This window comes from Triticum aestivum, chromosome 5A, assembly GCF_018294505.1.
Source record: "Triticum aestivum cultivar Chinese Spring chromosome 5A, IWGSC CS RefSeq v2.1, whole genome shotgun sequence".
NCBI lineage: Eukaryota > Viridiplantae > Streptophyta > Magnoliopsida > Poales > Poaceae > Triticum > Triticum aestivum.
Window position 1 is genome coordinate 521,312,988 of NC_057806.1, and position 13,509 is coordinate 521,326,496.

Genomic DNA, 13,509 nt, shown 5'->3' on the forward strand with positions numbered 1-13,509 from the left:
GTGTGTGTGTGTGTGCGTGTGGTGGCGGCGGTGTGGGTGAACGAGGAAGTGGGTGGGGATCGTGGGGGTAGTGGGGATTAGGGTTACGGTGGGGGTGGGGATAAGGAGGGAGAGGTGGGCCGGCTTGGTGGGTTGGTCCGGTTGGTCCGGGTGGGCCGAAGCCCAAGGAGGCAGGGGCTTCCTTTCCTCTTTTCTTTTCCTCCTTTTCCATTTCCTTTTCTGGTTTTGCCCTTTTTTTAACAGAGAGAGAACGAGAATTATTTGGCCAACTATATCACTTAGCAAAATTTTGGGAGGTGTCCCATTAAATTCCTGGTGATTATAGACAGTGCCAAAAATATTTTGGAGACTAGAAGAATCCTTTTGGTATTTTCCATAAATAGGATAGCATTTAAAAATGTTGAATTGGTGATGTTTTAATTACTAATGCTCATCTTTGCACAAGAGTGATGTTGTGTTCCTTAACAAATAATTGTTATGGAATTTTTGACAAATGATGAACATTTTTCCAGCAACTTTTGGGCAACTTCAAACTTCGCTTGAATTTGATTTGACTGGAATTTCCAAATGGGTATTGAGCAAAGGTGATTAAGAACTGTTTGGAATATGACACTGGGGGTGTTACAGTATCTATCCTCAGTGGACCACTATTGTCAAGACAATACCCAACCCTGTCGGAGAGAAATGGAAAAGATTTGCCCAAGAGCAAGAGAGTGCTAGAAAGGATGTCGAGCGTGCCTTTGGTGTTTTGCAATCTTGATGGGGCATCGTTCGGTATCCTGCTAATACTTGGAGCATGCAGAAACTATGGGAGGTGATGACTGCTTGTGTGATCATGCACGATATGATACGATCAAGGCTTTCAGTTTCAGGGTGAGAATGTTGTGCCTGAGCATGGAGTAGCGACAACATTTGAGCAGTTTGCTCAGTTTCATAAAGACATGCGTGATTGGGAAACTCACGTGTGATACGTCTCCAACGTATCTATAATTTTTGATTGCTCCATGCTATATTATCTATTGTTTTGGACATTATTGGGCTTTATTATCCACTTTGATATTATTTTTGGGACTAACCTATTAACCGGAGGCCCAACCCAGAATTGTTGTTTTTTGCCTGTTTTAGGGTGTCGAAGAAAAGGAATATCAAATGGAGTCCAAACGGAATGAAACCTTCGGGAATGTGATTTTCTCACCGAATACAACTCAGGAGACTTGGACCCTACGTCAAGCCAGCTAACAGGAGCCCGGGAGGTAGGGGAGCGCCTACCCCCCCCCCAGGCACGCCCTCCACCCTCGTGGGGCCCCTGTTGCTCCACCGACGTACTTCTTCCTCCTATATATATCCACGTACCCCCAAACGATCAGAACAAGAGCCAAAACCCTAATTCCACCGTCGTAACTTTCTGTATCCTCGAGATCCCATCTTGGGGCCTGTTTCGGTGCTCCGCCAGAGGGGGCATCGATCACGGAGGGCTTATACATCAACACCATAGCGTCTTCGATGAAGTGTGAGTAGTTTACTTCAGACCTACGGGTCCGTAGTTAGTAGCTAGATGGCTTCTTCTCTCTTTTTGGATCTCAATACAATGTTCTCCCCCTCTCTTGTGGAGATCTATTCGATGTAATCTTCTTTTTGCGGTGTGTTTGTTGAGACCGATGAATTGTGGGTTTATGATCAAGTCTATCTATGAATAATATTTGAATCTTCTCTAAATTATTTTATGTATGATTGGTTATCTTTGCAAGTCTCTTCGAATTATCAGTTTGGTTTGGCCTACTAGATTGATCTTTCTTGCAATGGGAGAAGTGCTTAGCTTTGGGTTCAATCTTGCGGTGTCCTTTCCCGGTGACAGTAAGGGCAGCAAGGCACGTATTGTATTGTTGCCATCGAGGATAACAAGATGGGGTTTTCTTCATATTGCATGAGTCTATCCCTCTACATCATGTCAACTTTCTTAAGGTGTTACTCTGTTTTTAACTTAATACTCTAGATGCATGCTGGATAGCGGTCGATGAGTGGAGTAATAGTAGTAGATGCAGGCAGGAGTCGGTCTACTTGTCTCGGACGTGATGCCTATATACATGATCATACCTAGATATTCTCATAACTATGCTCAATTCTGTCAATTGCTCAACAGTAATTTGTTCACCCACCGTAGAATACTTATGCTCTCGAGAGAAGCCACTAGTGAAACCTACGGCCCCCGGGTCTATCTTTATCATATCAATCTCCTACTACTTAGTTATTTACTTTGCTATTTATTTTGCCTTTATTTTACTTTGCATCTTTATCATAAAAATACCAAAAATATTATCTTATCCTATCTATCAGATCTCACTCTCGTAAGTGGCCCTATAGGGATTGACAACCCCTATTTGCGTTGGTTGCGAGGAGTTATTTGTTTTGTGTAGGTACGAGGGACTTGCGTGTAGCCTCCTACTGGATTGATACCTTGGTTCTCAAAAATTGAGGGAAATACTTACGCTACTTTGCTGCATCATCCCTTCCTCTTCGGGGAAAACAAATGCAGTGCTAAAAGATGTAGCAACGTGAACCTGCAAAATGATTTGGTTGAGCATATGTGGACTTGATGTCTACTACAAAACCTTCTTCTTGTAGACGTTGTTGGGCCTCCAAGTGCAGAGGTTTGTAGGACAATAGCAAATTTCCCTCAAGTGGATGACCTAAGGTTTATCAATCCGTGGGAGGCGTAGGATGAAGATGGTCTCTCTCAAGCAACCCTGCAACCAAATAACAAAGAGTCTCTTGTGTCACACCCAATACAAATGGTAAATTGTATAGGTGCACTAGTTCAGCGAAGAGATGGTGATACAAGTGGTATATGGATGGTAGATAAAGGTTTTTTGTAATCTGAAAATATAAAAACAGCAAGGTAACTAATGATAAAAGTGAGCGTAAACGGTATTGCAATGCTAGGAAACAAGGCCTAGGGTTCGTACTTTCACTAGTGCAAGTTCTCTCAACAATAATAACATAATTGGATCATATAAATTTCCCTCAACATGCAACAAAGAGTCACTCCAGAGTCACTAATAGCAGAGAACAAACGAAGAGATTATGGTAGGGTACGAAACCACCTCAAAGTTATCCTTTCTGATCGATCTATTCAAGAGTCCGTAGTAAAATAACATGAAGCTATTCTTTCCATTCAATCTATCATAGAGTTTTTACTAGAATAACACCTTAAGACACAAATCAACCAAAACCCTAATGTCACCTAGATACTCCAATGTCATCTCAAGTATCCGTGGGTATGATTATACGATATGCATCACACAACCTCAGATTCATCTATTCAAACCAACACAAAGAACTTCAAAGAGTGCCCCAAAGATTCTACCGGAGAGTCAAGACGAAAACGCGTGCCAACCCCTATGCATAGGTTCGTGGGCGGAACCCGCAAGTTGATCACCAAAACATACATCATGTGGATCAATACAATACCCCATTGTCACCACGGGTATCCCACGCAAGACATACATCAAGTGTTCTCAAATCCTTAAAGACTCGATCCAATAAGATAACTTCAAAGGGAAAACTCAATCCATTACAAGACAGTAGAGGGGGAGAAACATCATAAGATCCAACTATAATAGCAAAGCTCACGATACATTAAGATCGTACCACCTCAAGAACATGATAGAGAGAGAGAGATCAAACACATAGCTACTGGTACATACCCTCAGCCCCGAGGGAGAACTACTCCCTCCTTGTCATGGAGAGCGCCGGGATGATGAAGATGGCCACCGGTGAGGGGTTCCCCCTTCGGCAGGGTGCCGGAACGGGTCTAGATTGGTTTTCGGTGGCTATGGAGGCTTCTGGCGGTGGAACTCCCGATCTATTGTGCTCTCCAAAGTTTTTAGGGTATATGGATATATATAGGAGGAAGAAGTACATCGGTAGATCTCTAGGCTATCCACGAGGCAGGGGGCGTGCCCTGGGGGTGGGCGCGCCCCCACCCTCGTGGGTAGCCCGGGACTCTTCTGGTCCATCTCTGATACTCCGTGGGCTTCTTCTGGTCCAAAAATAAGTTTCGTGAAGTTTCAGGTCAATTGGACTCCGTTTGATTTTCCTTTTCTGCGATACTCTAAAACAAGGAAAAAAAAGAAACTGGCAATGGGCTCTAGGTTAATAGGTTAGTCCCAAAAATCATATAAAATAGTATATAAATGCATATAAAACATCCAAGGTTGATAATATAATAGCATGGAACAATAAAAAATTATAGATACGTTGGAGACGTATCAACATCCCCAAGCTTAATTCCTGCTCGTCCTCGAGTAGGTAAATGATAAAAACAGAATTTTTGATGTGGAATGCTACCTAACATATGTATCCATGTAATTATCTTTATTGTGGCAATAATATTCAGATCCATAAGATTCAAGACAAAAGTTTAATATTGACATGAAAATAATAATACTTCAAGCATACTAACAAAGTAATCATGTCTTCTCAAAATTACATGGCCAAAGAAGCTATCCCTACAAAATCATATAGTCTGGCTATGCTCTATCTTCGCCACACAAAATATTTAAATCATGCACAACCCCGATGACAAGCCAAGCAATTGTTTCATACTTTTGATGTTCTCAAACTTTTTCAATCTTCACGCAATATATGAGCGTGAGCCATGGACATAGCACTATAGGTGGAATAGAATGGTAGTTGTGGAGAAGACAAAAGGGAGAAGATAGTCCCACATCAACTAGGCGTATCAACGGGCTATGGAGATGCACATCAATAGATATCAATGTGAGTGAGTAGGGATTGCCATGCAACGGATGCACTAGAGCTATAAGTGTATGAAAGCTCAAAAAGAAACTAAGTGGGTGTGCATCCAACTCGCTTTCTCACGAAGACCTAGGGCATTTTGAGGAAGCCCATCATTGGAATATACAAGCCAAGTTCTATAATGAAAATTTCCCACTAGTATATGAAAGTAACAACATAAGAGACTCTCTATCATGAAGATCATGGTGCTACTTTGAAGTACAAGTGTGGTAAAAGGATAGTAGCATTGTCCTTTCTTTCTTTTTCTCTCAATTTTTAGGCCTTTTCTCTTTTTTATGGCCTCTCTCTCTCTCTCTCTCTCTCTCTCTCTCTTTTTAGTCCGGAGTCTCATCCCGACTTGTGGGAGAATCATAGTCTCCATCATCCTTTCCTCACATGGGACAATGCTCTAATAATGATGACCATCACACTTTTATTTACTTACAACTCAAGAATTACAACTCGATATTTAGAACAAAATATGACTCTATATGAATGCCTCCGGCGGTGTACCGGGATATGAAATGAATCAAGAGTGACATGTATGAAAGAATTATGAACGGTGGCTTTGCCACAAATACAATGTCAACTACATGATCATGCAAAGCAATATAACAATGATGGAGCGTGTCATAATAAACGGAACGGTGGAAAGTTGCATGACAATATATCTCGGAATGGCTATGGAAATGCCATAATAGGCAGGTATGGTGGCTTTTTTGAGGAAGATATATGGCGGGTTTATGGTACCGGCGAAAGTTGCGCGGTACAAGAGAGGCTAGCAATGGTGGAAGGGTGAGAGTGCGTATAATCCATGGACTCAACATTAGTCATAAAGAACTCACATACTTATTGAAAAAATCTATTAGTTATCAAAACAAAGTAATACATGCATTCTCCTAGGGGGATAGATTGGTAGGAAAAGACCATCGCTCGTCCCCGACCGCCACTCATAAGGAAGACAATCAATAAATAAATCATGCTCCGACTTCAGCCCATAACGGTTCACCATACGTGCATGCTACGGGAATCACAAACTTTAACACAAGTATTTATCAAATTCACAACTACTCACTAGCATGAATCTAATATTTCCATCATCATATCTCAAAACAATCATCAAGTATCAAACTTCTCATAGTATTCAATGCACTTTATATGAAAGTTTTTATTATACCCATCTTGGATGCCCATCATATTAGGAATAAATTCATAACCAAAGAAAATAACCATGCTATTTAGGACTCTCAAAATAATATAAGTGACGCATGAGAGTTCATCTATCTATTTCTATAAAATAAAACCACCACCGTGCTCTAAAAAGATATAAGTGAAGCACTAGAGCAAATGACAAACTACTCCAAAAGATATAAGTGAAGCTCAATGAGTAGTCAAATAATTATGCAACTATGTGAAGACTCTCTAACATTTAATAATTTAATATCTTGGTATTTTATTCAAAAAGAAAGCAAAAATAAAATAAAATGACGCTCCAAGAAAAACACATATCATGTGGTAAATAAAAATATAGCTCCAAGTAAAGTTACCGATGAACGAAGACGAAAGAGGGGATGCCTTCTGGGGCATCCCCAAGCTTAGGCTTTTGGGTGTCCTTGAGTTTTACCTTGGGGTTCCATGGGCATCCCCAAGCTTAGTCTCTTGCCACTCCTTGTTCCATAATCCATCAAAACTTAACCCAAAACTTGAAAACTTCACAACACAAAACTCAAAATAGAAAATCTCGTGAGCTCCGTTAGCGAAAGAAAACAAAACACCACTTCAAGGTACTGTAATGAACTCATTCTTTATTTATATTGGTGTTAAACCTACTGTATTACAACTTCTATAAGGTTTATAAACTATTTTACTAGCCATAGATTCATCAAAATAAGCAAACAACACACGAAAAACAGAATCTGTCAAAAACAGAATAGTCTGTAGTAATCTGTAGCTAACGCAAACTTATGGAACCCCAAAAATTCTAAAATAAATTTCTGGACGTGAGGAATTTATCTATTAATCATCTGCAAAACGAATTAACTAAATATCACTTTCCAAATAAAAATGGCAGCAATTCTCGTGAATGCTAAAGTTTCTATTTTTTAAAGCAAGATCAAAAAGACTTTCCCCAAGTCTTCCCAACGGTTCTACTTGGCACAAACACTAATTAAACACAAAAAATACAACCAAAACAGAGGCTAGATAAATTATTTATTACTAAACAGGAGCAAAAAGATAGGAACAAAAATAAAATTAGGTTGCCTCCCAACAAGCGCTATCGTTTAACTCCCCTAGCTAGGCATGATGATTTCAATGATGCTCACATAAAAGATAAGAATTGAAATATGAAGAGAGCACCATGAAGAATATGACTAGCAAATTTAAGTCTAACCCACTTCCTATGCATAGGGATGTTGTGAGCAAACAACTTATAGGAACAATAATCAACTAGCATAGGAAGGCAAAACAAGCATAACTTCAAAACTTTAAGCACATAGAGAGGAAACTTGATATTATTGCAATTCCTACAAGCATATATTCCTCCATCATAATAATTTTCAGTAGCATCATGAATGAATTCAACAATATAACCAGCACCTAAAGCATTCTTTTCATGATCTACAAGCATATAAAATTTAGTACTCTCTACATAAGCAAAATTCTTCTCAATCGAAATAGTAATGGGAGCAAACTCAACAAAATAACTATTGTGTGAGGCATAATCCAATTGAAAATTAAAATCATGATGACAAATTTCATTGTTATCATTGTTCTTTATAGCATACATGTCATCACAACAATCATCATAGATAGCAACTTTGTTCTCATAATCAATTAGGACCTCTTCCGAAATAGTGGATTCATCACTACATAAAGTCATGACCTCTCCAAATCCACTTTCATAATTATCACAATAAAATTCAACACCCTCCAAAATAGTGGGATCATTACTTCCTAAAGTTGACATTCTTCCAAACCCACTTTCATCAATATATTCATCATAAATATGAGGCATGCTATCATCATAATAAATTTGCTCATCAAAACTTGGGGGACAAAAATATCATCTTCATCAAACATAGCATCCCCAAGCTTGTGGCTTTGCATATCATTAGCATCATGGACATTTAAGGAATTCATACTAACAACACTGCAATCATGCTCATCATTCAAATAGTTAGTGCCAAACATTCTAATGCATTCTTCTTCTAGCACTTGAGCACAATTATCGGAATCCTTATTTTCATGGTAGATATTAAAAAGATGAAGCATATGAGGTACCCTCAATTCCATTTTTTGTGATTTTATTTTATAAACTAAACTAGTGATAAAAAAGAAACAAAAAGATTCAATTGCAAGATCTAAAGATATACCTTCAAGTGCTAGCCTCCCTGGCAACAGTGCCAGAAAAGAGCTTGATGTCTACTACACAACCTTCTTCTTGTAGACGTTGTTGGGCCTTCAAGTGCAGAGGTTTGTAGGACAGTAGCAAATTTCCCTCAAGTGGATGATCTAAGGTTTATCAATCCGTGGGAGGCGTAGCATGAAGATGGTCTCTCTCAAGCAACCCTGCAACCAAATAACAAAGAGTCTCTCGTGTCCCCAACACACCCAATATAATGGTAAATTGTATAGGTGCACTAGTTCGGCGAAGATATGGTGATACAAGTGGTATATGGGTGGTAGATAAAGGTTTTTGTAATCTGAAAATATAAAAACAGCAAGGTAACTAATGATAAAAGTGAGCGTAAACGGTATTGCAATGCTAGGAAACAAGGCCTAGGGTTCATACTTTCACTAGTGCAAGTTCTCTCAACAATAATAACATAATTGGATCATATAACTTTCCCTCAACATGCAACAAAGGGTCACTCCAAAGTCACTAAGAGCGGAGAACAAACGAAGAGATTATGGTAGGGTACCAAACCACCTCAAAGTTATCCTTTCTGATCGATCTATTCAAGAATCCGTAGTAAAATAACATGAAGCTATTCTTTCCGTTCAATCTATCATAGAGTTTGTACTAGAATAACACCTTAAGACACAAATCAACCAAAACCCTGATGTCACCTAGATACTCCAATGTCACCTCAAGTATCCGTGGGTATGATTATACGATATGCATCACACAATCTCAGATTCATCTATTCAAACCAACACAAAGAACTTCAAAGAGTGCCCCAAAGATTCTACCGGAGAGTCAAGACGAAAACGTGTGCCAACCCCTATGCATAGGTTCATGGGCGGAACCTGCAAGTTGATCACCAAAACATACATCAAGTGGATCAATAGAATACATCAAGACATACATCAAGTGTTCTCAAATCATGTGTTATCCCACGCAAGACATACATCAAGTGTTCTCAAATCATTAAAGACTCAATCCGATAAGATAACTTCAAAGGGAAAATTCAATCCATTACAAGAGAGTAGAGGGGGAGAAACATCATAAGATCCAACTATAATAGCAAAGCGCGCGATACATCAAGATCGTACCACCTCAAGAACACAAGAGAGAGAGATCAAACACATAGCTACTGGTACATACCCTCAGCCCCGAGGGAGAACTACTCCCTCCTCATCATGGAGAGCGCCGGGATGATGAAGATGACCACCGGTGAGGGGTTCCCCCTCCGGTAGGGTGCCGGAACGGGTCTAGATTGGTTTTCGGTGGCTACGGAGGCTTCTGGCGGCGGAACTCCCGATCTATTGTGCTCTCCAAAGTTTTTAGGGTATATGGATATATATATAGGGGGAAGAAGTACGTCGGTGGATCTCCGGGTTGTCCACGAGGCAGGGGGCGCGCCCAGGGGGTGGGCACGCCACCCACCCTCGTGGGCAGCCCGGGACTCTTCTGGTCCATCTCTGATACTCCGTGGGCTTCTTCTGGTCCAAAAATAAGTTCCGTGAAGTTTCAGGTCAATTGGAATCCGTTTGATTTTCCTTTTCTGCGATACTCTAAAACAAGGAAAAAAGAGAAACTGGCACTGGGCTCTAGGTTAATAGGTTAGTCCTAAAAATCATATAAATAGCATATAAATTCATATAAAACATCCAAGATTGATAATATAATAGAATGGAACAATCAGAAATTATAGATACGTTGGAGACGTATCAGGACTCATGTTGGCAACCAATAAATGTATCTTCTTTTATTCGTTTGCAAAACTATGTGAAACATTTTTATTTGTATTTGGCTTGTAAAACTATACTATTTATTTGGGCGGCTAAACTATTTTGCTTGTTATTTCATTTCACAATATGTTTGAATGCAAATCAATGTAAAATTGGGCGGCCAGCTGGCCATGCCTGCACATATGGATCGGCGCGTTGGGCGCGCTACCGACCCATATAAAAAATAGGGCGGACGCAGGGGGGGCGACCGACCCAAACGGATAAAAAGTGGACGAAATCGCCGTCTGTTTGGGTCGGCCCGTTGGAGTTGCTCTTAGGGAGGGAGGTAGAAGCAAAGTTTTGCTCCCGGTGCCAGCCGGTGCTTGCAAAAAATAACTACTCCCTTCACGTCCAGTGAAGCTTCAAATATAGAAGGTGCCAGGCTAGGCTAGGCGCTACACGGGTGCCAGGCTAGGTCCTACGTGAATATGAAGGACGCCTCTAACCAGCGGCCGGCTGCACATTAGCCTTTCGTGGTGGCCGGCCAAAAAAGGTAAGTTTTTGTCTCCATGACTCATATTAGAAAAAATAAACAGCTGTGGACATATGTGAAGAGGATAAATAATTGTATATCATACATATGAATAAATGTGAACACACTTAATTCGTGTTTTTAGTTTTTTAAAAAACCATAACTTTCAAACCGCGCATCGAAATTAATATCCGTTTTTACTGTTGGAACCCTCGCGACGTGCTCTTCAAAAATAAATCTCGCATGGGGATGTTTCAACGAACTAGTCTTTTTGCCAACTAAACATCAATGTCTGTGCAACTAGACTACATTGCCGTGCCAACTGAGCATATGTGCGTGCCAATAGTCGTGTCAACTAAATATCAATGTGTGTGCAACTAGATTACATTGCCGCCCAACTGAGTATGTGTGTGCCAATAGTCCTGCCAACTAAATATCAATGTGTGTATAACTAGACTACATTGTCGCGTCAATTGTGCATGTGTATGTGTGCAACTAGTGTTCTGCCAACTAAATATCAATGTACGTGCAACTAGACTATATTATAAGCCAACTAAGCATATGTGTGTGCAACTAGTCTTCCTGCCAACTAAAAATCAATGTGTGTGCAACTAGACTACGTTACAAGCCAACTAAACATTAATGTATGTGCAACGTACTAGACTACATTACAAGCTATGACAATTCATATGTGATTATGCGGAGCAGATTGTGCAACTCTGTGGCCATGCATATGCCAACTAAGACTATTATGTGTGCAACTACAACTACTATGGATGCAGCTCAAAAAAACTAGGTTTGAAAAAAATTGCATCATGCAGTACTAAAGTTGCACAAAGCTGTACTGGAGTTGCACAATATAGCGCCAAAGTTGGCATCAAAAAAATTTCGTCGAAACATACCCATCGGGGATCTAGTTTCAAAGATCTCGTCGCAAAGAATTCAACAGTGAAGACGGATCTGAATTACGACGCGCGGTTTGAAAGATATGGCTTTTTAAAAATTCAAAACACCAAAATAATTATACGTGAAACTATTTCTTTCAAATCGGACTAACCAGTATGAACACATTAAATACTGATAACGACATGCACTAGCAGAAAAACAACAACTCATGCATGACTAGAAAGCCCGGTCGCTCGTTGTTTCCAAATAGTGCGTATGCACTTTTTAGATTTTAGAGAATATTAAAGCAAGTAAGCATCTATGCTGAGCGCATTGCGAGACAACTTCTTTTCTGCGACGCAAGCTGCTCTCTCTCCTTAAGCACCTGTGTTTAGGCACCCACCATTGTATAAGGCCTAACTGAATCTTTATGTTATTAATAAGACACGTATTACTATGCAAAAAAAACACAACTAACGAAAGAGGATTTGTGGCTCTCGGGTGCCACACACCCCTATATGAATATAGCATTAAAAATATTAGAAAATTTCAAAAAATCTGAAATTTTAAGATATGAAACGTGGGCGCCTGTTGTACATACAAGTTCAGTTTCATGGGGAATGGGTGCCCGTGGTAATGTCAGTAAAAAAGACAGAAAAATCATATGTGTAGAAAAAAAATCTGAATGTAACGTATGTTGGATCGTAATTCGTGTGCCGTGGATACCACAGGCAACCATTCCCCACGTAAATGAATACGGGTGTACAATGGGCACTCAGGTTTTATATCCCAAAACTTACGACTTTTTTGAATTTTTTAATATTTTGTAATGCTATTTTCATATATGGGTGTGTGGCACTCAGGTGCTCCAATGCATTTCCCCACAACTAACTCCTTACAGATAGACAGCAGGTGTCCAAGAGCAGATGGTGCTTATTCAAGCAAACTGATATTTGCGGATGATGCATCAAATTTGGATCCCCATTCCCCGGACAATATGACCCTCAGGATCAACAGAAAAATTGGACATTATATTGAACAAGTCAAACAGACAGAGTTGCTGATGTTTGTCTTTTTAGTGTTCGTGTTCTTCAAAAGCACACACTCAGGGCAATGGGCCAGAATGCCATGACGGATCATTGAGCTTCGGAGTAAAAGGGCCAATTTTCTGCTGGGGTCATGGACATCTTGGGGTCACAGATCAGGCTCAAGCAGAGGCAGAATATCCTTCAGTGTGAATATATTATTCCTGCGGAAATCCACTTTGCCTCATAGGTGTAGATGCACCCACTGACCAAAGCACATACTTCAAAATGCTTGAAAATTCCAGGAAAAAAAATCCAGACGCACACATAGGCATTCTATGTTCGCCCACAAAGTTTCATGAAAAAATAGACATTCTTTGTGGCTTGTGTAAAAAAGATAATTTTCGGTGCTCCAAACTAACTTTTCACGAGACCATTTTTTTGTCTTTTTTACACATGCCACAACAAATGTCTTTCTACCGCAAACCTTTGAGTGAGAACATAGGATGTTCGGATGTATAGCTGGGGAAAAAATCTATTTCTTTTTGACATTTTCATAATTGGTGCATTTAGATCTGTGAGCCAAAACACCATGTCCACGGTGGTCCTGCTACTCATACTCCTAACGCTGTGTTTAGCTTGTCTGATGAATGGCAGGTTAAATCGGTAGCAGGGAAAACATCAGGGTCAGTACAGCAAGTACCCAAGTAACAAGACTCTGCATCAGGCCAATTAAGTGTACTACAACCTTTGTGTTGAGAACTTGATATTAGCAGACAAACCTTTGTGTTGAAAATCCAACTCGGTGCCGCGGGCTCATCCAAATCTGTTTGCTAATATATATAATAGCATGTCGATGCATATAGGTGTTTTAGATTATTTCACTGTTTCTTCTTCTATCAATAAAATGATATCCAGGTTTGTGTATTCGTGAAAAAAAATTATTTGAATAAAATAATATTTAGGGTGCCTGGAGATGCTGATATTTCAGCGGATGAGGATGATGATCAGAATAACCATAACAGATGCCAAGACAGCTTTATTGATAGCCAATTCACTCGAGGCAATTCCTACTGGTCAATTAATTCAGAGTGAAACAAGGCGGCGATATATCGGCTTTCTACAGGAATTACAAGATGACCATGGGACTCTTCA